The 16,338-nt window shown below is 44.4% G+C and overlaps 1 protein-coding gene across 2 annotated transcripts in view; it reads left to right on the top strand.

The window, feature by feature from the left end:
- LOC141105614 (C-type lectin domain family 2 member A-like) overlaps positions 1–16,338 on the top strand; it is a 132,750-nt gene that overhangs the window by 70,494 nt on the left and 45,918 nt on the right. The window lies entirely within an intron of this gene.

Below are 16,338 nucleotides of genomic sequence, written 5' to 3' on the forward strand. Positions count from 1 at the left end.
AACAGTGTAAATTTGCTGCCCCCTCAAAATAACTCAACACACAGCCATTAATATCTAAACCTCTGGGAACAAAAGTGAGTACACCCCTAAGTGAAAATGTACAAATTGCGCCCAAAGTCTCAATATTTTGTGTGGCCGCCATTATTTTCCAGCACTGCCTTAACCCTCTTGGGCATGGAGTTCACCAGAGCTTCACAGGTTGCCACTGGAGTCCTCTTCCCCTCCTCCATGATGACATCACAGAGCTGGTGGATGTTAGAGACCTTGCGCTCCTCCACCTTCCGTTTGAGGATGCCCCACAGATGCTCAATAGGGTTTAGGTCTGGAGACATGCTTGGCCAGTCCATCACCTTTACCCTCAGCTTCTTTAGCAAGGCAGTGGTCGTCTTGGAGGTGTGTTTGGGGCCGTTATGTTGGAATACTGCCCTGCGGCCCAGTCTCTGAAGGGAGGGGATCATGCTCTGCTTCAGTATGTCACAGTACATGTTGGCATTCATGGTTCCCTCAATGAACTGTAGCTCCCCAGTGCCGGCAGCACTCATGCAGCCCCAGACCATGACACTCCCACCACCATGCTTGACTGTATTCAAGACACGCTTGTCTTTGTCCTCCTCACCTGGTTCCCGCGACACACGCTTGTCACCATCTGAACCAAATAAGTTTATCTTGGTCTCATCAGACCACAGGACATGGTTCCAGTAATCCATGTCCTTAGTCTGCTTGTCTTCAGCAAACTGTTTGCGGTCTTTCTTGTGCATCATCTTTAGAAGAGGTTTCCTTCTGGGATGACAGCCACACAGACTAATTTGATGCAGTGTGCGGCATATGGTCTGAGCACTGACATGCTGACCCCCCCACTGCTTTAACCCCTGCAGCAATGCTGGCAGCACTCATATGTCTATTTCCCAAAGACAACCTCTGGATATGACGCTGAGCACGTGACCTCAAGTTCTTTGGTCGACCATGGTGAGGCCTGTTCTGAGTGGAACCTGTCCTGTTAAACCGCTGTATAGTCTTGGACACCATGCTGCAGCTCACTTTTAGGGTCTGGGCAATCTTCTTATAGCCTAGGCCATTTTTATGTAGAGCAACAATTCTTTTTGTCAGATCCTCAGAGAGTTCTTTGCTATGAGGTGCCATGTTGAACTTCCAGTGACCAGTATGAGAGATTGAGAGCGATAACACCAAATTTAACACACCTGCTCCCCATTCACACCTGAGACCTTGTAACACTAACGAGTCACATGACACCGGGGAGGGAAAATGGCTAATTGGGCCCAATTTGGACATTTTCTCTTAGGGGTGTACTCACTTTTGTTGCCAGCGGTTTAGACATTAATGGCTGTGTGTTGAGTTATTTTGAGGGGACAGCAAATTGACACTCTTATACAAGCTGTACACTCACTACTTTACATTGTAGCAAAGTGTCAATTCTTCAGTGTTGTCACATGAAAAGATAGAAGAAAATATTTACAAAAATGTGATGGGGTGTACTTACTTTTGTGAGATATTGTATGTTTGTTTGTATTGTCTGCTTATAAAATTTATAAAAAATGACACGGGCTCGGCACGTGCAGCTTGCGAACACGCCGGAGCTCATCCTTACTTGGGACGCAATATCCAACCCAGTGTCCAGGTTTTGTGGAGGACCAGCAGGGTGTGTGCTCAGGTGCAGTCTGGATGTGTTCTTAGATTGTAAGCTGTAACAAGCAAGGCCATCTGATTCCTCCTGTATTGAATAAGAGAAAAAATAAATAAAAAAACAAAAAACAACAGTAATATAAATCTATATTAAAAAACGGATGCATAAAGGCATTTACCACCACTAAATCATAGACTAGGCAACTAAGGAGAATAAGGAGAAAAGATAATACATTAGTTGTAGTACTAAAAAATATATATACCCTATATTAAAAGTATTGGGACGCCTGCCTTTACACACACATGAACTTTAATGGCATCCCAGTCTTACTTCGTAGGGTTCAATATTGAGTTGGTCCACCCTTTGCAGCTATAACAGCTTCAACTCTTCTGGGAAGGCCGTCCACAAGGTTTAGGAGTGTGTCTATGGGAATGTTTCACCATTCTTCTAGAAGTGCATTTGTGAGGTCAGGCACTGATGTGGAAGCAGAGCTGGTAGAGGCGGTACAATTTATTGGGGGTGGCGCAGTGAAGTGTGACAGGCCGGACTGGCCTACCAGGATACCGGGAAATTTCCTGGTAGGCAGTCTGTCCTGGGGCCGGCTGCAGAATTCCCCCTCCCGCCTCCTCCTCTTCTTTGTCACACACAGCGCCGGGAGTGCTGTGTGTCACATACTGTAGCTGGGTCTGTGTGTTGTCGGCATGGTGTAACAAGGTCCCGCCCCCCTAGACCGACTCGTGTGATAGCAGATTGAATCAGTGTTCCGCCTATCACACGAGCCGGTCTGGGGGGGGGGGGGGGGGCGGGACCTTGTTAGGGCGCTGCCAAACACACACAGACCCAGCTATGTGACACACAGCGGGAGATGTCCACTGTGTGATCCAAGGCAGGCTATGGTGAGTCTGCACTCATAGGCAAAGTGAGGCTGCGATTATGGGCACAGAGAGGCTGCATTGATGAACACAGTGAGGCTGCGATTATGGGCACAGTGAGGCTGCAATTATGGGCATAGTGAGGCGGCGATTATGGGCACAGAGAGGCTGCGATTATGGGCACAGAGAGGCTGCGATTATGGGCACAGAGAGGCTGCGATTATGGGCACAGAGAGGCTGCGATTATGGGCACAGAGAGGCTGCGATTATGGGCACAGAGAGGCTGCGATTATGGGCACAGAGAGGCGGCAATTATGGGCACAGTGAGGCGGCAATTATGGGCACAGTGAGGCTGCGATTATGGGCACAGTGAGGCGGCATTGATGGGCACATTGAGGTGGCATTGGTGGACACAGTGAGGCTGTCAGTGGCCGGGCGGAGAGCTTGAGGACGCCGCATTGCTGGAGTTGAGATGAGTATTGTTTCACTTTAAAAAGGTCTTCTCTGCCCTCGCACTGCTGGCTATTGCCCTTACGGCAGACCCTAACATCAAGGGCATCCCCTATGCGGGAGATTCCTATAAACTGAACATGTTCACGCACGATGCCCTCCTGACCCTCACAAACTCAGTCATCACTCTACCAAACCTCCATGCCCTTCTAACCCACTTTGCTGCTAAAAAAGAAGGGAAAAAAAAAAAAAAGGTCTTCTCATTGTTTATGGATTTGTACCAGTTTATTATTGGTTATTGCCATTGCTGTTCTGTTTGTTGCCTTGTTGGGAGCATTTCCCAAATTAATCCTTATCCTTTAGCATTCGTGTGTCAGAGGGTATGGCATTGCCAGAGAGGTCATTGTCATCTCGAATCAAGGGGGCCCATATATCAGCGGCTCCTTCAGGAACCCTTCAGGGGCAAGTATATGCAGTCTGCTAGGAACTAGAGCTAGACCCAGTTCACTCAGTAACAGACCTGATCAGACCCTCCTATCCTTCTCTGCAATATTTTTCTGTGTACAGACATTTGTGATGAGAGGTGTGGCTGTTACTCAGCTCTGTCAACGCAGAGCACCAGAATGGGAGAGCAGAAAGCAGCATTTTCACAGATTGAAAAATTGCATTTTATGGCATTGTGAGCTAAAAGAGGTCTAAAGGATTGGTTGGAGTCATCTGGTTTAATTAACATCAAATTGCTTTATTTCAGAAAAAAGAAAAACGCATTTCAGGGCTACAAGTTGTCACTTCCCCAGCTCAGGGTGAGACCATGATCGTTGCCATAATCAGATGGCGCCGTAGTGATTGTGCAGAAGCACCTCTGCAGATCGGACCACCAACAGGCTTTTTTTTTTTAGACTTCTTTTAAAGTGGTAGGAGATACACCTTGCTCACTTGTACCTACAGGTAAGCTTATAATAAAGCTCACCAGTAGGTACAAGAAATATTTCCTAAATGTGAACTGTTTAAGATATATTCACTACTTCTACAGCCAGTGACGTCATGTGCACTGTGCTCTGAAGGGACAGAATGCCACCCCTTCAGATCTGTGCCACGGCCGTGATGCCTGTGTGTATGCTCAGGACTGACATCACCGCGGCTTGGCTATTCAAGCGACCAGGGTCCGCAAACCCGGAAGAGGAAGACCAGCCAAAGATGGGAACCCTGTCAGTGGTGACAGCGTGCCACTGGATGGCTTCGTTTTCATTGAAATCTGTCATAATGCGCTAGCATGTGGTGCATACTAGCACATTATGCTCTTAAATTGCAAGAGAAGATTTTTTTTTTTTAAAGGGCCTTTACTACCGCTTTAACTCACCTACCTGAGAACCCCACAGAAGATCCCGAATTGGGACCTGGTGGCATTGAGAGTGACCAAGTTCATCATTCTGCATGGGGACAGGGTTTCAGAAGGTGACAGAAGGTTGCGTGTCTTTACCCCATAGGGTGACCACAGCCTCAACAATTTAAAGTGGTTGTAAAGTCTTGAGGTTTTTCACCCTAATGCATTCTATGCAAAAAGGTGAAAAACCTTTTGTGCTGCCCCCCCAGACCCCCCCTTTTCCTTACCTGAGCCCATCCAATCCAGCGATGTGCACGAATGCAGCAGCTCCCGCCGCTGTCTCTCTCCAGATTGGACAGATTGATAGCAGCGGGAGAAATTGGCTTCTGCTGCTGTCAATCAAATCTGCTGACACTGGAGCAGGGGCTGAGTCCCGCTGTCTGTGTCAATGGACGCAGTAGCAGGACTCGGGAGCGAGCATGCACGGGTGCCCCCAGGGAAAGCGGCTTACCGTGGGGGCACCTGATGAAGATTAGGGGCCTGAAGTGATGGAAGGGAACCCCAGAGAAGAGGATCGGGGCTGCTCTGTGCAAAACTATTACACAGATCAGCTAAGTATAGGCATGTTTGTTATTTTTGTAGAAAAAAAACAACAACAAAAAAAAAAAACAAAGCTTTATAACAACTTTAAGTTATTCCTTTTTTTTTTTCGTTTCCTTATTGATGAACCTTTTGAGATAATTATCATCTCTGAACTAACTACACTATATTAGGCTCTCTGGACTCCCACTTTTTTTTTTGTGAACACCCCGAGTAGTCAAAGAGACCGCTGAGGACTGAACTCCTCGGACCTTTGTGGACCACCACATCCCAAATCTTATTTAATGGCATTGAGTTGAATACTATTCAAGAACAAAAAGTTAAACAAATATATAAATAAATAAGTTAAAGCGGAGTTCCACACAAAAATGGAACTTCCACTTTTCAGAACCCTCCCCCCCTCCGGTGGCACCTTTCGGGGGGGGGGGGGGGGTGCAGATACCTAAGACAGGTATTTGCACCCACTTCCGGCATAGACTCCCATGGGAGTTTACACCTCTTCCCGTCCCCACCGCGCTGTCTCCTGGGAACACGCAGCTCCCAGGAGAGAGCGGGGACCACTTGGGACGCGCAGCGCGACTCGCGCATGCGTAGTAGGGAACCGGGAAGTGAAGCCGCAACGCTTCACTTCCTGATTCCCTCACCTAGGATGGCGGCGGCAGCTGCCGAGAACCGAGCGGGTTCTCGGCGTCCCCTGCCGACATCGCTGGACCCCGGGACAGGTAAGTGGCCATTTATTAAAAGTCAGCAGCTGCAGTATTTGTAGCTGCTGGCTTTTAATATTTTTTTTCTTTGGCGGTGTGGGTGGACCCCTGCTTTAAATACAAATATGCTAAATTTGTCTTTAGGCTATAATTAATGTTATTATTAGTTTACTCCCCATTAAATTTAAATATATATAACATAGGTGAGGCAAGAGCTGATAAAAGGAAGTATACGGTGATGTTTCACTGCATTTTTAACGTGTTAGTCAAGATAAAGGAAAGCAATAAAAAAAAAAAAAAACTTACAAAAAGCAAAACACAAACATTTATGCTGTTGCTTGGCAGTTGTTTTGAACATATACAGTATCTCACAAAAGTAAGTACACCCCTCACATTTTTGTAAATATTTTCTTCTATCTTTTCATGTAACACCACTGAAGAAATGACACTTTGCTACAATGTAAAGTAGTGAGTGTACAGCTTGTATAACAGTGTAAATTTGCTGTCCCCTCAAAATAACTCAACACACAGCCATTAATGTCTAAACCGCTGGCAACAAATGTGAGTACACCCCTAAGTGAAAATGTCCAAATTGGGCCCAAAGTCTCAATATTTTGTGTGGCCACCATTATTTTCCAGCACTGCCTTAACCCTCTTGGGCATGGAGATCACCAGAACTTCACAGGTTGTCACTGGAGTCCTCTTCCCCTCCTCCATGATGACATCACGGAGTGGTGGATGTTAGAGACCTTGCGCTCCTCCACCTTCAGTTTGAGGATGCCCCACAGATTCTCAATAGGGTTTAGGTCTGGAGACATGCTTGGCCAGTCCATCACCTTTACCCTCAGCTTCTTTAGCAAGGAAGTGGTTGTCTTGGAGGTGTGTTTGGGGTCGTTATCATGTTGGAATACTGCCCTGCGGCCCAGTCTCTGAAGGGAGGGGATCATGCTCTGCTTCAGTATGTCACAGTACATGTTGGCATTCATGGTTCCCTCAATGATCTGTAGCTCCCCAGTGCCGGCAGCACTCATGCAGCCCCAGACCATGACACTCCCACCACCATGCTTGACTGTAGACAAGACACACTTGTCTTTGTACTCCTCACCTGGTTGCCCCCACACACGCTTGTCACCATCTGAACCAAATAAGTTTTTCTTGGTTTCATCAGACCACAGGACAAGGTTCCAGTAATCCATGTCCTTAGTCTGTTTGCCTTCATCAAACTGTTTGCGGGCTTTCTTGTACATCATCTTTAGAAGAGGATTCCTTCTGGGATGACAGCCAAGCAGACCAATTTGATGCAGTGTGCAGCGTATGGTCTGAGCACTGACAGGCTGACCCCCCAGGCTGCACGTGCATTCAACTTCTTTGGTCGACCATGGCTAGGCCTGTTCTGAGTGGAACCTGTCCTGTTATACCGCTGTATGGTCTTGGCCACCGTGCTGCAGCTCAGTTTCAGGGTCTTGGCAATCTTCTTATAGCCTAGGCCATCTTTATGTAGAGCAACAATTCTTTTTTTTCAGATCCTCAGAGAGTTCTTTGCCATGAGGTGCCATGTTGAACTTCCAGTGACCAGTATGAGAGAGTGAGAGCGATAACACCAAATAACCAATTAACACACCTGCTCCCCATTCACACCTGAGACCTTGTAACACTAAAGAGTCACATGACACCAGGGAGGGAAAATGGCTAATTGGGCCCGATTTGGACATTTTCTCTTAGGGGTGTACTCACTTTTGTTGCCAGCGGTTTAGACATTAATGGCTGTGTGTTGAGTTATTTTGAGGGGACAGCAAATTTACACTGTTATACAAGCTGTACACTCACTACTTTACATTGTAGCAAAGTGTCATTTCTTCAGTGTTGTCACATGAAAAGATAGAAGAAAATATTTACAAAAATGTGAGGGGTGTACTCATTTTTGTGAGATACTGCATCTTCTCAAATTTGGTTAAACTTCCCCTCCTCTTGAGTGTTTTTGGGTTACATTGGGGTTTATGCCACATGCATAGTTCCCAAAGAAGAAAAGAGAAAAAGAGAAAATGTTCTTCAGCCTCCTGGTCAGTGGCAGCCTGGCCCATCCATTAGGGGCGCAGGGGAGCCGCCCCCTATCCATGCATCAGACCCCCAATCTACATGCAGGGCACTGGATGCATGGATTCCAATGGGTTTTTTTTAAGCACGTGATTAGAGCCAGAGGCTCTAATAGGCTTCAAAAAAGGGTGGGCTCAGGGCACTGCGCCCTGAGCCAAAACAGTTGTGTGACGATAGTGAATGAATATTCGCTATTGTCACACTGATCCTCCTCCTGGGCAATCAGGAAATGGGCAATCAAGACCCGTTTCCCGATTGGCCAAAAGGAGAAGCGATCCTATTGGCCTAGGAGGAAGAGTGAGGAATCGCATGGCTGGAGGAGACATAGGGGAAGCCCGACCGACCCACCAGCTGCCTCCAGGGATGGTTCACCCGCAGCACCTCAGCCACATCCAGCACTCCCCGGCTCAGACAGGGGATAGAGGAGGAGGGGAGATCGATGTGCCATCCCAGGCAGGACATCTGCCTTCTAAGGTAAGGAGGCCTTCCGCCTTCCTGTCCATCTGTCTCCCACGCAGGGGGTGCTGGTGTTCCTCGCCTTCATGTCCATCTCCCACCAAAGAGTGGAGGGGTAGCGTTGGTTTGCTGCCCCTCCAAATTATTAAGCATGAACCACCACTGCTCCTGGTTGTTGGTTGAACCATTCTGTCTCTTTCTTCACCAAGCCAGAGCTGCTCAGTCTCAGCTTCTCTTCTAGATTGTTTCTCCTAACCAGCCTGGAACTCTACTCTGTCCACACAGAGGCTAAGTTTACACCTAATGTTGAATGCATGAATGTGCATTTTCGTGCACTTTTTCGATTGCATTTTCACGCTAAACACATAGGGCAGCCCGTTCAGTGTAATGGGCTGCCCTACGCACGACAAATGCACCAAAGTAGCTTATGTATCTTTTTGTACTCTCTCTCTCCTCATTGGCTTACACAGCATCGGGAACCATTAGCTCCTGCTGCTGTCAATTACAGCCAGTGAGCCAATGAGGAGAGAGCAGGGCCGATCTGCTCTCTGTGTGTGAATGGACAATGTCCATTCACAGGAGCGTGGCTCGGGATTGAGCCTGCTCTAGTGTCCCCATAGAAAGGGGCTTGCTACTGGGGGCAGGAGGCAGGAGCCAGGACCATTGGCGGGGGACCAAAAAAAAAAAAAAAAGACCGGGGCTGCTTTGTGCCAGACCTCTACACATAGCAAGTATTTTTTTTTAAATTACAACCTTTAGAATCACTTTAAATCTTAAATTAAATAAGAGCGGTAACACTTTATGCACACAAGCCTTGACTTCCTCCTTTTCTAGCAGTCCCTGTCGGCACTTTAGGCTGCCCCCTCTTTTGAGTACCTCCCTGTAGCAAACCGGGTGCTAAGGAGGCACCTATGCATGCTCCCATTGGGTCCATAGATGCACACATAGTGACGGTAAGCCCCCCCCCCGCTCCCCGCTCCCTCCTCACAGGAGTTTGACTGACAGCAGCAGGAGCCTCTCACTCCACTGCCTGCAATTTTACTTTTGAAAGCAGAAAGTGAGGGGACCGGTGATGGAGCCAGAGGCAGCAGAGGGGTGGGGGTAGGACAATTAGTGGGACATTTTTTTACCCTAATGCACAGAATTTTTTTTTAGAGGAGGGTATACAACCGCTTTAATTGAACAAGCTGAAGCTAGAACAGTGGTTCTGAACCGGGGGGGTCGCAACCCCCTGGGGGGTCGATTGCCGATTCGCCAGGGGGTCGTGAATGCTGGCTGAGACGGACCCGAAGTTACTGCCGGAGTCTGTCCGTCTCGGCCAGCGAGATGTCACTTCCTGGAGAGGAGAGACTGACGTTCCGTCGCCGCCATCTTGGTACTCTCGTCCGCAGTAAGGCTACACTTAGAAGTCGGCAAGCAGACATCTTTTTACACCCACCGAAGTCCGCTTGCTGCGGACGAGTGTACCAAGAGGGCGGCGACAAAGCGTCACTTGCAGAAGCTGAAGAACACCTGTGATTTTTGGTAAGTCAGACACAGTAATTATAAAAGCATTTTGCACTGTGTGTCACCAGGGCAATCAAGACATAGATTTTTTTTAAAGTAAATGCTGACATGACAACATTTTTTTTTATTATGGAACAATATATTTCATTACTATATAAACGTCCCAGTTGGTTCCTCAAAAGTGGTTATTCCGTGCCAGTGCTAGATACATGTTTGGGTGCTATACACTTTGTATCTAGCACTGGCACGGAATAACCACTTTTGAGGAACCAACCGGGACGTTTATATATAAATCAGTGGTGGGGGCGCAAACAAACTGAAAAAAATCTGAAAAAAAAAAAAACATTAAAACGCCGCCACTGTGCCATCAAACGCAGCCACTGTGCCCATTAATTGTCACCACTGTGCCATCAAACACAGCCACTGTGCCCATCAATTGTCGCCACTGTGCCATCAAACACAGCCACTGTGCCCATCAATTGTCACCACTGTGCCATCAAATACAGCCACTGTGCCCATCAATTGTCACCACTGTGCCATCAAACGCAGCCACTGTGCCCATCAATTGTCGCCACTGTGCCATCAAATACAGCCACTGTGCCCATCAATTGTCGCCACTGTGCCATCAAACACAGCCACTGTGCCCATCAATTGTCACCACTGTGCCAGCAAACGCTGCCACTGTGCCATCAAACGCAGCCACTGTGCCATTAAACGCAGCCGCTGTGCCATTAAACGCAGCCACTGTGCCCTTTAATTGTTGCCACTGTGCCCAAAGCAGCCACTGTGCCCATCAATTGTCGCCACTGTGCCATCAAAAACAGCCACTGTGCGCATCAATTGTCGCCACTGTGTCAGCAAACGCAACCAATGAAAATAATTTTATTGTTAGGGGTCCCCACAACTTGGGAAATTTTATCAAGGGGTCACGGCACTATAACGTTTGAGAACCACTGAGTAAGAAGCTGATTGGCTCCCATGCACAGCTGCACCAGATTTTGCACTCTCCAGTTTTAGTAAATCTCCCCCATTAGGTTGGACAGTGATGATGTGCAAATTGCTGTGAAAACCAAATCAGCGTATTTCACTTTGTTTTTCTCCTGATCCTGTGCATGTAGAATTGTCTAGAGAATCTCATCATGTATGACTCAGACTTCCATCCGAGATGTGATGAATCCCAGTGATCCTCCTAATATGACCATTCCCTATCACTGCATTCTGATGTAAACCCCATCACTAAAATATTATAGAAGGGTTAACTTGTTCATTCAATTTAAAAAGTCATTTTCAATCATTTTCAATCTGCAGCTTTCAGTAAAAGAATCCCTGGTGATCCTGCCATTAAGGTTGTTATTCAGGCACTTCCTGTTATATAGTGTCTGCCCCCTGTCTCCAAGCTATCACATAGACTTCCTATGGAGATTACAAGGGGCTGTCTCAAAGCTAGTAATGTAAAGCTATTTAGCCAGCAATATTTGAGCATAAAACTAGTGCCACATCCAGTTTCGAAGGAAAAGAAAAGGGGATCCCCTTTGTGGTGGACTTTTAAGGCACGATATATTTGAGAAAAATGTGTCCTTTTTAAAGTTTCAAAAAGTTTTTTATTTATTTAGAAAAATATAGAAAACAGATAAAAGACAAAGAATGCTTAAACATATCTAAAACGTATTCATCGTCATTAGATACAAAATACAATCTATACTTCTTGCACCCAAGAAAGTATAGAAGTATAGATTGTATTTTGTATCTAATGACGATGAATACGTTTTAGATATGTTTAACCACTTAAGGACCAGCCTCGTTTTGGATTTTAGGTTTTACATGTTGATCTACATGTTTTTTTGCTAGAAAATTACTTAGAACCCCCAAATATTATGTTTTTTTTCGAACACCCTAGAGAATAAAATGGCGGTCAATGCAATACTTTTTTTCGCACCGTATTTGCGCGGCGCACTTTTTTTGGAAAAAATTCACTTTTTTGTATAAAAAAATAAGACAACAGTAAAGTTAGCCTTTTTTTATATTGTGAAATATAATGTCACGTCAAGTAAACTGATACCCAACATGTCACGCTTCAAAATTGCGCCCGCTCATGGAATGGTGTCAAACTTTTACCCTTAAAAATCTCCATAGGTGATGTTTAAGAAATTCTACAGGTTGCATGTTTTGAGTTACAGAGGAGGTCTAGGGCTAGAATTATTGCTCTCGCTCTACCGGTCACGGCGATACCTCACATGTGTGGTTTGACCACCGTTTTCATATGTGGATGCTACTCACGTATGCGTTCGCTTCTGAGCGCAAGCTCGTCCGGACGGGGCGCTTTAAAAAAAAAAAAAAAATGTTTTTTTCTTATTTATTTTACTTTATTTTATTTATTTTTTTACTGTTTTAAAAAAAAAAAATGGATCACTTTTATTCCTATTACAAGGAATGTTTACATCCCTTGTAATAGAAAAAAGTATGACAGGTCCTCTTAAATATGAGATTTGGGGTCAAAAAGTCCTCAGATCTCATTTGGACTTAAATGCAAAAAAAAAAAAAAAAAAAAATTGTCATTTGAAAAAATGACAACAAAAAAAATGCCTTTAAGACGTATGAGCGGAGCTGACTTCCCCCCTCCTATGGTATGGAGACGGGTGGGGGCCATCTTCCCCTCACTCGTCTCCATACCACAGACGTGACAGGTCCCGATCGCCTCCGCCGCTACCGACGGCTCCGGTAAGCAGCAGAGGGCGCGGTAGAGCGGCGGGAGGGTGGCACCTCTCCCGCCGCCGATAACGGTGATCTCGCGGCGAATTTGCTGCAGAGACCACCATTAACGTAAACAGAACTGCCGGCCCTAAAGATGGATACTTCGGTTGTGGCAGCAGCTGCTGCCGTTGCTGAAATATGCACCTTCAAACTAATGACGTATATATATATATATATATATATACACAGTGGCTTGTCTTTTATCTGATTTCTATATTTTTCTAAATAAATAAAATATGTATGATTTCAATTTACAAATACTGTACTGGTGACCCCATCATAGGGATAAAACTTTTCCGTGGAAGGGGGTTTAATAAGACTCGTGGCCACTCATTACAATTAGAAGAAAAGAGGTTTAACCTTCAACTACGTAGAGGGTTCTTTACTGTAAGAGCGGCAAGGATGTGGAATTCCCTTCCACAGGCGGTGGTCTCAGCGGGGAGCATCGATAGCTTCAAGAAACTATTAGATAATCACCTGAAGGACCACAACATACAGGGATATATAATGTAATACTGACATATAATCACACACATAGGTTGGACTTGATGGACTTTTTCAGCCTCACCTACTATGTAACTATAAACTGGTAACCTGTAAACATTTTTAAAGTGAAATCTATTTACTTGGTGTAACATCATCTTTTATATTTGACCAAACAATTGGGCTATATATTATTATTATTATTATTATACACGATCTATATAGCGCAGTTTACGCAGCGCTTTACAATGAAGAGGGAGGACAGCACAATCACAGTTCAGTTCAATACAGAAAGGACAGGAGGGCCCGGCTCGTAGAGCTTACATTCTGAAGGGGAGGGGGTGGTGGTACAAAAGGTAATAGATGCGGGGAATGATTTGATGGGGGTGGCTCGGGGACAGTTGTTAGGTAGGTGTGGGATAGGCTTCCCTGAATAAGTGAGTTTTCAGGGATCTCCTTCCTAAAGGTGGAGAGGTTAGAGAATGATCAGATATACCGGGGAAGGGAATTCCAGAGGCTGGGAGAGGATCTGGAGAAGTTCTGAAGGCGAGCATGGGAGGAGGTAACAAGAGAGCGCGAGAGCAGGAGGTCCTGGGAGAAGCGGAGGGGACGATTTGGGTGATATCTGCAGATGAGGTTGGTGATGTAGCTGGGGGGGCGATGTTGTGGATGGCCTTGTATGTTACATAGTAGGTGAGGTCGAAAAAAGACACAAGTCCATCAAGTCCAACCTATGTGTGTGATTATATGTCAGTATTACATTGTATATCCCTGTATGTTGTGGTCGTTCAGGTGCTTATCTAATAGTTTTTTGAAACTATCGATGCTCCCCGCTGAGACCACCGCCTGTGGAAGGGAATTCCACATCCTTGCCGCTCTTACAGTAAAGAACCCTCTACGTAGTTTAAGAAACCTCTTTTCTTCAACAATGTTGTGGTTATCATTTTGAATTTGACACGGTGGGGTAGGGGAAGCCAGTGAAGGGATTGGCAGAGAGGAGCAGCAGTCATGGATTGGTTAGTGAGGTGTATTAGTCTAGCAGCATTCATAATAGACTGAAGGGGGGAGGAGCCTGTGTAAGGGTAGGCCATTAACCCCCCTGGCGGTATTCCCAAGTCTGGCTCGGGGTGGAATTTCAGTACCAAAAGCGGTAACCCCCCGAGCCAGACTCGGGATCACATCGCAGGATCCAGGAAGAGCTTACTGACCTTGTCCCCTGGATCCTGCGATGTCTCCCCGCTGTGATCTGTGAGCCGCCGTGTCTCGCTCGATTCACAGTGCCGAGCTCCGTTCCCTGCGAGCGTTGCGACGCACGGGGACGGAGTTCGGCGCCAAATTCAAAAAGTAAAACACACAGTACAGATAAAGTATACTGTAATCTTACAGATTACAGTACTGTATCAAATAATTACACATCCCCTTTGTCTCTAGTGCTCTGTCCAGTGTCCTGCATGCAGTTTTATATTATAAAAACTGTTCTTTCTGCCTGGAAACTGGAGATTGTCCATAGCAACCAAAAATGTCCCTTTACATCAAAAGTGGTTTTAGACCAGCTAGAAAACAGCGATAATAAATTAGAATCACTCGCAGAATTTAGCGATAATGATTTGTGGGGAAATCCGTCATCAAACACTGAAAAGTAATGACAGCGACAATTCTGCAACTGAGAACATTTCTGTGTTTTTGATTTGATTACATTAATGAATAATTTTTATTATTATTATTATATTATTATTTCTTATAATTATTTATAGTTATTATATTATAATTTTTTATTTCGTTTTTCAAACTTTATCATACTCGGGATGTCTACTAGACTCTTGTTTGGACAGATTTAAGTGTGTTATTCCTAAGAATTACAGGCCTACAATATAAAACGCCAAATTTACATGAAAAATAATTGTACTACTTTGAGCATCAAAAATCTGACATAATCATACCGCCAGGTAGGTTAAGGAGAGAGTTGCAGTGTTTTTTTTTTTTTGCACTAAAATTCAGTGTATCTTTTCCAAATAAATTGCGTTAAAAAATGCTGTACAAATACCGTGACATAAAAAAAAAATTGCAACGACCGCCATTTTATTCTCTAGGGTCTCTGCTAAAAAAGTATAATTTTATTATTAATATATATTATATATATATATATATATATATATATATATATTATGTTTGGGGGTTCTGAGTAATACAGATTTTTGCTTGTAAACAAAAAGTGTCAGAAAAGTGGTTTTAAAACCTGAGGCTGTGACTAGACAGTGGAATCTCAGACTGATTTGCTGCCAGAGGGGAAACGTAGTAGGAGACGTGAGAGCGAGGTAAAAGAGGAGAAAACAGAGGAGTGCACCTGACAGATATGTGGTGTTTTTTGGTTTTTTTTTGCTTCCTGTTTTTAGATACAAAGGTTGTTGCCATAACAAAATAATACAATAGCTCTGGGTAATTCCCACGCTCACCGTGACACATGCCGGTGATGACAGCAGGTGTACTCCCCTATATATATATATATATACACGAGGATCCATACACACAGTATGGACAGTACAGAGCTCTCAGGTGCAACTCCTCTGTTTTCTCCTCTTACACCAATCAGTATTACATTGGCGCAGTGCTAGATTGTTAGTACACGAGGATTACATAACGGTGAGTATTATATTTTATATCAGCAAGTACCTCAAAGCATTTTGTGTTTGATCAGTTTATGCTTGTGTATATAAAAAAGACTACATAAAAAAAAGGCATTAAAGAGTACAAGTTCGTCTGTGTTATGTAAATTTAGGGGTTTATTTAAAAAAAAATAAAAAATAAAAAAAAAATAATAATAATGTAGCCTGGCGTTCAGTGAATTTTGCATGTACATTTATCCTGTGTGAAATGGAGTATTTTCTCTTCTGAACAAATGTTCTGTTAGTACAGGCAGTAGTAAAATACCACATTATGGCCACTAGATGGAGCTGAGGATGTCTTTCTACCAAGAGAACACTAGAGGGATTTAGCAAAAAAAAAAAAAGTAATTAAAGCAGATCTTCATTATTGTAAATTCACACAGAATTTTTAGCACACAAAAACAGATAAGAGCTTAATCGCATTATCCTAAACAATGCAATTTAGGGGTTTATTAAAAAGAAAAAAAATAATAAAAAAATAATAATAATAATAATAATAATGTAGCTATTCGTCCAGTGAATTTTCATGTACATTTGTCCTGTGTGAAATGGGTTAAAGCAAACATTCTTTAGGCTGTTTTCTCTTCCGAATGAATGTTCTGTTATTATAGGCAATAGTAAAATACCACATTATGGCCACTAGATGGAGCTGAGGAGCATAGGACATATGTACGTCTTTGTACCAAGAGAACACTAGAGGGAATTAGCAAAAAAAAGTAATTAAAGCGGACCTTCAGTCATTATTGTAAATTCACAACAGAATTTATAGCACACAAAATCAGATAAGAGCTTA

This window comes from Aquarana catesbeiana, linkage group LG08 (assembly GCF_042186555.1).
Source record: "Aquarana catesbeiana isolate 2022-GZ linkage group LG08, ASM4218655v1, whole genome shotgun sequence".
NCBI lineage: Eukaryota > Metazoa > Chordata > Amphibia > Anura > Ranidae > Aquarana > Aquarana catesbeiana.